The sequence below is a fragment of the Vombatus ursinus genome, unplaced genomic scaffold, assembly GCF_900497805.2.
Source record: "Vombatus ursinus unplaced genomic scaffold, bare-nosed wombat genome assembly UNPS02014810.1, whole genome shotgun sequence".
NCBI lineage: Eukaryota > Metazoa > Chordata > Mammalia > Diprotodontia > Vombatidae > Vombatus > Vombatus ursinus.
The window spans coordinates 8192121-8200465 of NW_020954588.1; the positions used below are offsets into that span (position 1 = coordinate 8192121).

The following is an 8345-nucleotide window of genomic DNA, read 5'->3' on the forward strand; positions in this document are numbered from 1 at the left end:
TGTGTGTGTGTGTGTGTGTGTGTGTGTGTGTGTGTGTGTGTGTGTGTTTTGTCTTTCCTCATTAGAATGTAAGCTCCATGAAGGCAGTGACTGTCTCTTTAGTTATATTTGTATCCTCAGTACTTAGCACAGAGCCTGACACATAGTAGGTGAATAATAAATATTTATTGCCTTGCTCTATCTCTTTTAAACTTAGCCTATAGATACCAAAGAAATGATGGGAAGCTAGAAGTCCTAGAAATGAGAGGGTCTGATATCTTTCTCTGATGCCTCTTTGTGGCCTGGAGGTGACCTTGGGCTCTTATAGGTCAAGCCAGTGGAATGTCAGCTCCATCTTCAGCCTGGCCTTCCAACTTTAAATTCTATGAGGCCCAGGGAAATGAATGAGAAAGGTAACAAGGTACAGAGCTGTGACTAAACCAAGGTCCTCTTAATCCAGTCCCCTTTCCATACACTCTTCTGCCTTCCATTCATAAAGAAGATTGAATATTTGGCTATTTAGACGACAAATTTCACAAGGAAGGGCTGTCGTCCCCTAGACTTCAGTGCCCCGGATCCCTACATTCATGGTCTTTCCATAAATTACCTACTTGGAGTCATTTGAGCACCTTCTCTTCTAAGAGTCCTTGGTCCTATACTTATAGAGTGAGCTGGAATAGTTTAGTATTTTCCCATTTGCTCCCTCAGTTCTGGGAGGTCATACAGGAGGTGCCTAATACTATCTGTTGGCAGATTTTGGGGAGGCAGCCTGGAATAGTAGGCTTCAGAGTCACATGCTGTAGATTCAAATCCCACTTTGCTTTGTGACCCTGGGCAAGTCACCCAAACTTCAGGACTTTAGTTTCCTCTTGTACAAAATGAAGACTAACTAAACAGCCTCTGGCACCCCTTCCAGCACCATCTCTACAAATGAGGCAACTTGGCAGAGGAGTGATTTTTATTCCCACTTTATAGATGAGGAAGTGAGGCTGAGAGACTGGCCCAAAGTCACCCAGTTAGGGTGTGCTAAGCACTGTGCTAGGGTCTGGGGATTTTAAGAGAAGGCTCTCAGTCTTGGTTTCTCCCCCTCCTGTGCTCCCAACACAAACAGTGTTGTTTGCACACAAGACTAGCTTTAGACTGATTTTATATTATGGTTTGCCAAGTGTCAGGTAGGGACCCCTGCCCCTAAATATCTCCCCAATGTTACCACTGGCTTGTTACATAGATTACCTGAAATTCTATTCTTTCCACCCATTAGTAGACTCTATGAGCTTCATAATGGCGGATGGTATTACGATTCTTAGCTGAGGAGGATTTGTTTTTATAAAAGGCATCATGGGAATAGAGCTTTAGACTTGAAAATAGGAAGATGTAGGTTCAAATCCTGCCCCTGATATTTTTACTATGGAACTATGAAGAAGTCACTTAACTGCCTCAGCTTTTTCATCTGTAAAATGGAGATGTCTTTTGTGCCGACTTCACGGTGTTGTTATGAGGAATTTTCACATAATTTTAGAGTGTAAGGGACCTCAGCAGCTGTCTAATCCAATTCATATCCTAAAAGAATTTCCATCACAACATAACTTTGACAAGTTTGAAGATCTTCCTTCAATGGGATAATACATATGTAAAGTTCTTTAAAAAAACAACAACAACAAAAAAAAAAACCCTCCAGACCTATTATTTAATTGGCTATTTACCATTTTCTAGTTCCTTAACATTGGTTTGAATATTTAAAACCACCTTTTTTTGTTGTTGTTGTTTTTTTTAATCACAACCGACTCTTCATGACTCCATTTGGGGTTTTCTTGGCAAAGATACTAGAGTGGTTTGCCATTTCCTTCTCCAGCTTGCTTTACAGATAAGGAAACTGGGGCACAGGGTTAAGTGGCTTGCCCAAGGTCACACAGCTAGTAAGTATCTGAGGTTAGATACCTTTCTACTCAGTACTAAAACAGCTGGTTAATTCAATGAAAAAAAGTTACCCCAGCCAATTTGTGAGCATTTAAATATTGACTAAATTTCCCTGACAGCCTCAATCTTCTGAGTTAAATTCTAATATATACTCAAAAAGCAGCTACTGTATACACTGGAGAAAAGAGGAGGATCAGTAATGTCTCTACAATAATTTATATTCTTAGAGGGTTGCACTCTGGGGCTCAGGTAGTTCAGGATATGTCAGAGACTTGAGCCCAGACCTCCCTTCCTCTCAGACCACCTTTCTCTTTTCCATTCTTTGCAAACATTAAGGCTCTATGTTGATGCTAACTTATTATTTATTCATCTTTGAGGTGAAAAGGACCTGGGAGCTCACCTAGCCCAATTCCCTCATTTTACCTGTAAAACAGAGACAGCAGAGATCACCTGTGCCAGTAAACTAAGACAACACAAAGTGTCCGTCAATGCCAAGGACACTCCCGTCTTCCCCCTTTTCTATGTAGGTGAACAAACTCAAACTTAGGGAAGAGATCTTCCTGAGGTCACATAGGTGGCAGAGCTAGGATTCAAATACAGGCCTTAAGACTTGGGATCCCATCCCGTTTTTATCATTGCACATTCTTAATAACTTTAGTTGACCATCAGTTTAGTAAAAAGGCCCTGTGGAAATTGGAGATGAGATAGAGAGGTGCATAGAGTATAGACCTTGGAGGCTGGGGGAGGGATGAGTTTCTAAAACAGCCTCTGGGGCAAAGCAAACTTCACTTACTTTATATAATTGCCCAGGGCTGGCTATTTGCTTGCTGTGGTCTCTCCTGCATAATGCTTGAAACTTTTCTCCCCAGGAACAAGGCTAAGGGTTTTATTACGTGAGTAACACTTTCCATTGCTTCCCTCTGCCCAGAGGGGTAGAACCTCCCTGGAGACTGGATGTCTTTGATTACTGGCTCCCCAGCAAATCAGTGCTTCTCTCCCACCAGCCCCAACCCACTTCTCTATTTTTTAATTCCATCCCCTGAAACCACTTGGGTTGATTCTTTCATTCTTGAGTTGCAAGATTAAGTGACTGAGTGTTTAGATAAGCTGCATTCTGTCCCAGGACAAAAGTCTTCTATGCTAAGGGCCTGGGCCCCATTCAAGGTGAGTATAAAACTCTCATTACCAAGTTATGTGTTTGAAAGGAGAAGGGATGCAGACCTAAATTCACCTTTTCTGCACTGCTTTGAGCTGGTAAGCTCAAATAGCTCAATCCCAAACCAGGCTTCTGAGAAGACACACTTTCTATGAAAAAAACTCTCAACAATTTTACTGGCATGAACACATCTGATCCTTCTATTAAAGATTTCAAGGCAGCCAATTAGGCTGGGCCTCATCATGCAGTTATTTGCTCCTTGTAAAAATAATAAAACAGATTCTGACAGTTCATTTTTTTCCTATTAAAAAAAAAAAGTCCTCCACACATTTCCAGTGTCTTTTTTGTCTGAGAATGATCTGGCTGGATGCCAGGAGCTTCCCAGCAGTGTTAGGAGCTGTCCCGATTGCCACAGAAAAGGCAAGGGGAGTAACGAAGGCGTTCTATAATTTCACTCCTCCAAATTAAACCTTCTATTTGCCATGATTATTTACTCTTGCTTTGTTCCTGGGAGAAGAAAGCTGAGGCAAGCTTAAAGTCTATTCATTTCTTACAGTGACATAAGTGGCAATTTCCCCCTAAACAATAATTGTCCTTTTTTTTTTTTTTTTTTAATATCCAGCTATTGCTGGTGTTTCTTTGAAGAAATGGGCACTTAATGCCAGACTCGCTTCAGATTTTTTTCCCCTCGGTCTCTATTTGAAAGCCAGTTCAGCTCATTGCCCTTAGGGAAAAGAGAACTGATTATTTCAGTTTAGTAGGAAAAAATGCCAGGAGTCTTAGGCTAAAAGTTCCCACTCTGCCAATTTCTAACTGGGTCACTTTGAGCAAATCTCTTTCCCTCTCACAGCCTCAATTTCCTCATCTTTAAAATGGGGACCATGCGATAATTTCCAACCTCAATCTCTTCTTTCAAGGGGGGCAAATGTGGAGTAGGATGGGGTGGTGGAGAAAAGAAGACCTGGGACCAAGTCCCCACCTTTGACTCATACTGGCTACGTGACCTTGGACAAGTCACTTAATTTACTTAAGCCAGTTTAAGGTGTTTCTGACTCTTTGTGACTCCACGGACAAGAGCATGCCAATATTGGCCGAGGGCTTTTCTTAACAAAGATACTGGAGTGGTTTGCCATTCCCTTCTCCAGTTAAGACAAGTTAGCAGGAGCTTAACTCCTGAATGGAGATGTGTATTGAAACGCCTCTATGAAGTGATCATGCCTGGAAAGGGACGCCCATCTTACAAGGCTGCACCATCCTGTGATGTCAAGTAACAATTGTTTTTATTCACTGGCTCTTAGGGCTTAGGAGCACGTTTGACTCTATGAGGAGGAGGTGGAAAGGTAATCATACTCAATTTCCATTACTAGAGATACTGTCGAAAGAGCATCTTCTGTGTGTTTCTCTAAGACACAAATGAGTTCTGAACAGGTTTAAACTCTTGCATATATATACCTTTTGACTGATGGGTTGTTAAAACTGGGGCCAGAGGTATTAACCCTTTGTTCCTATGACCTAACTGGAGGTCTTAGAAGGAAATATTTGCTGGAGGAGGTCTGTGCGCTTAATAGGTGGATGTATCCTTATAACAGAGTACCGCCAGACCCAGTCTCCACCATCATGAAAAGAGTCTCACTACTCTTTGTTGTTGTTGTTCAATTGTTTTTACAGTCACATTTGACTCTTCCTGACCCCATTTGGGGTTTTCTTGTCAAAGATACTAGAGTGGTTTGCCATTTCCTTCTCCTGATCATTTTACAGATGAGGAAACTGAGGCAAACAGAGTTAAGTGACTTGCCCAGGGTCACACAACTAGTAAGTATGTGAGGCCAAATTTGAACTCAGGAAAATGAGTCTTCCTGACTCCAGGCCCCATGCTCTACTCCCTGCACCACCTAGATGCCCCTTAGTACACTCTACGAAAGACCAATACCTTTTATTCAGTCCTTGGATTGGTTTCAAGGAAGGAATTGGATTAGTGGAACCTATGTGCTTACAGCTACTACTTCTCTTATTTCACATTTCTTTTATTTTTAATGTAAGGAATTTATGATTCCACAAACTCCAGTTACTACTTCTGTTTCATCTCCTCCTTACATTTCCCCCTCTGGCACCTGGGTCACACCATAAGCCAGCTTCTCTAAGGTTCAGTCAATCAACAAACACCTTTTAAGTATTTACTATGGACAAGGCAAGGTGGTAGATATTGGGGTTCCAAAGACAAAAAAAGAAAGATCCTGTATTAAAGGTGCTTTAAAATGGTTGGTGTTGTTTTGGGGAGCACTTCGCAAACCATAAAAAAAATGATGTGAGTGTAAACCATTGGTTCAGTGGCTGACCACATGGAGAAGCCCATGACCATCCTTCTGGCAAAGTTTAATTATCAGTAAACAGAACAGGTGGCTAAGATCCATGTGAGTGACCAGACATGACAGGTGAGAATAAAACTAATGATGATCTCTGTGCTTAAATACTCAATATTTAGCCTGGCCAGCCCTCTCCTCTCTCCTGTGCACAAATGTTTTTGCTCTGCTAGATATGAAGATTGAGTTTGCCATTTTAACAATCTCCTTCTTGCTGGCTAGTGTCAGATAAGGAATGGAACAGTGGCCATTTGAAGGGCAGACATTAAAGAGGCCAGATTGGGGGAAAACATGTCTGAATTCATACCCATTATCTTTTGGGATCTTTGTTACCAGTGTCTCTCAATTCCTTGACTCATTTTATAGGTTAAACCCTATCTCTGGGTCTGAAGTACAGTTGAAGTGAGATTAAAAGCCCCAGGTGGATCAGCCAATATTTTGCATTATCCTTGTAAATATTTCCCTTCATTAGACCCCAACTTTTTTTTAAAGTGACTTATATATTTCCATAAGGAACTGATAAAATGTCCAATACTGTTCTTCATGCAGGGCTTATATAATTTCATTTCTATTCTCTAGGCTAGTGGTTTCCAAAGTCCTCAAAGGGAACACAAGCTTACTCCAGTGTGATTTTTCAACTGCTCTCAAAGGGAGGGTGATCACCCAATTAGAAGCTGGGAAGATGGGTCACATCCTGTGACAGACAATTTTGCTGATTGTTTCCAATGCCACATATACTCGTCTTTCCAAATTCCTCTTCTCCGACTCCACCTTCTCCCTTGGCAGTGCAAGCTCCCAGTTTCTGAGGCTATCAATAGCCTCTCAGGACCCCCAAGCACTCATAGCAGCAGCTTCATTGGTGCCACTGGGCAAAACCATCTTCCACTCTCCTCAAATCCTAATGGCTTTAGTAGGTCCCTTCTGGGTGAAGGTTCCCAATTCAGGACAGTGGCTGGTATGATATCCCCTCCTCCTTTTTGTCCCATTTTGGATGGGACAGAATGAATCATACAAGGTTAGCAATTATATATAGATTATGATCTATACTAAAGATATCATGTTATCTTTCCACGCAAAGCTACCCTCCTAAGCTCCCTTATTACTACTGTGAGGTTACCATTCTTCTGGTCATCCAAATTCTCACAACCCCCAATTTATCTTTGACTCCTCCCTCACTCTGCCTCACCCCACATAGTCAATCAGTTATCAAATCTTGACCTTTCTGTCTCCACATATCCCATATTTGTCCTCACTCATACATCCACCACCCAAGTTCAGGGCCTCATTGCCTTGTGAAGGTCTACTTGTTTGTCCTTCATTCTTGAAGACGACCCTGACATCAGGGAGGTGATGCCATGACATGCAAGTGGATTGGATTTAAGTGAGGGAGGGCTGTGCAGAGTCACTGGCCTCACTCTCTCCTCCAGAGCCATCTGGGTCCAGTGGTGAATCACAAATCAGGACTGGAGATGACCCTCATGCTTACTGCAATAGCCACTAATTGATCTCCCTGCTCCAAGTTTGTCCCCTCTCCAATCCATCCTTCTCCACACAGCTGTGAAGTCATTTTCCTAAAGCACACTTCAGCCCCCTACTCAAGAAATCTTAGTGGTTCTTTATTGACTCAAGTATCAAATATTTTGTTTTTATCTTTTTCCTTTTTGAATTTCTATTTTGTTGGATCTTTTATAACTTACATACTTATTAGTACTGTGCACAATTTATAAGAAAATAGATGCATATTGGGGGCTGAATGCTCCCCAGTTCTTTGGTGAGAAGCTTGTGTGATTAAAAGGAAACTGGAGAGGGGCAGCTAGATGGCGAAGTAGATAGAGCATTGCCCTGCAGTCAGGAGGACCTGAGTTCAAATCCGATCTCAGACCAGACACTTGACACTTACTAGCTGTGTGACCCTGGGCAAGTCACTTAACCCCAACTGCCTCACTAAACAAAACAAAAAAAAATTGGAGACCACTGCTTTAGATGGTCAACCTTTTCTTCAGCATAATAAAATAATCCTAGGCTCCCAACTGGACCCTCACTTATACTGAATTTTACCATCTACAGAGTGTTTCATTTGATCCTTATAAGAAGTTGTTAGAGTTGAGGGGAACAGTTGTAGGTATTATCATGACTGTTTTATAGATAAAGCACCTAAGAGGTGAAGGGACTTATAAGAGGTGGCACAACTCATAAATGTCTAAACCAGGAACTAGCCTGCAGCTAGGGAAGTGTAGTAGATAGCTATGATCCCAGAGTCAGGAAGGACAAGAGTTCAAATCCTCCTTCAGACACCTACTAGTCATGGGACAAGTCACATGGGACAGACACCTCTCAGAGACTTTTTTTTTTTTTCTCATTTGTAAACTAGTGATAACAGCACCTACTGCAAAGGGTTGTGAAGACCAAATGCAATCTATACATACACATACAATGCATGTACACTCATATATAGGTACACACATATTATAGATATTATATATTTATATTCACTGATATCTGTCTCTATTACCATCCATGTGTTTATCTATCCATTCACCCATCCACCTATCTACCCATCCATCCATCATCCATCTCTCTATATATCCATCTATCCATTCATCATCTATTTTACATAGCCATCCATCCATCCATCCATCCCTCCATCCATCCACCCACCCATCCATCCTCCATCTATATATCCATCTATCCAGTCATCATCTATCTACCCATCCATCCATCTACATATCCATCTATCCATTCGTCATCTCTTTTACATAGCCATCCATCCATCCATCCATTGTCCATCTATATATCCATCTATATCCAGCCATCATCCATCTATCTACCCATCCATCCATCTACATATCCATCTATCCATTCATCATCTATCTTACATAGCCATCCATCCATCCATCCATCCATCCATCCATCCATCCATCCATCCATCCATC

General features: G+C 41.6%; 2 protein-coding genes across 3 annotated transcripts in view; both read right to left on the minus strand.

The window, feature by feature from the left end:
• Positions 1–8345, minus strand: part of SLC9A9 (solute carrier family 9 member A9) — a 736009-nt gene that overhangs the window by 16892 nt on the left and 710772 nt on the right. The window lies entirely within an intron of this gene.
• The window catches only part of LOC114053136 (E3 ubiquitin-protein ligase RNF113A-like), a 14016-nt gene that overhangs the window by 4389 nt on the left and 1282 nt on the right, over positions 1–8345 (minus strand). The window lies entirely within an intron of this gene.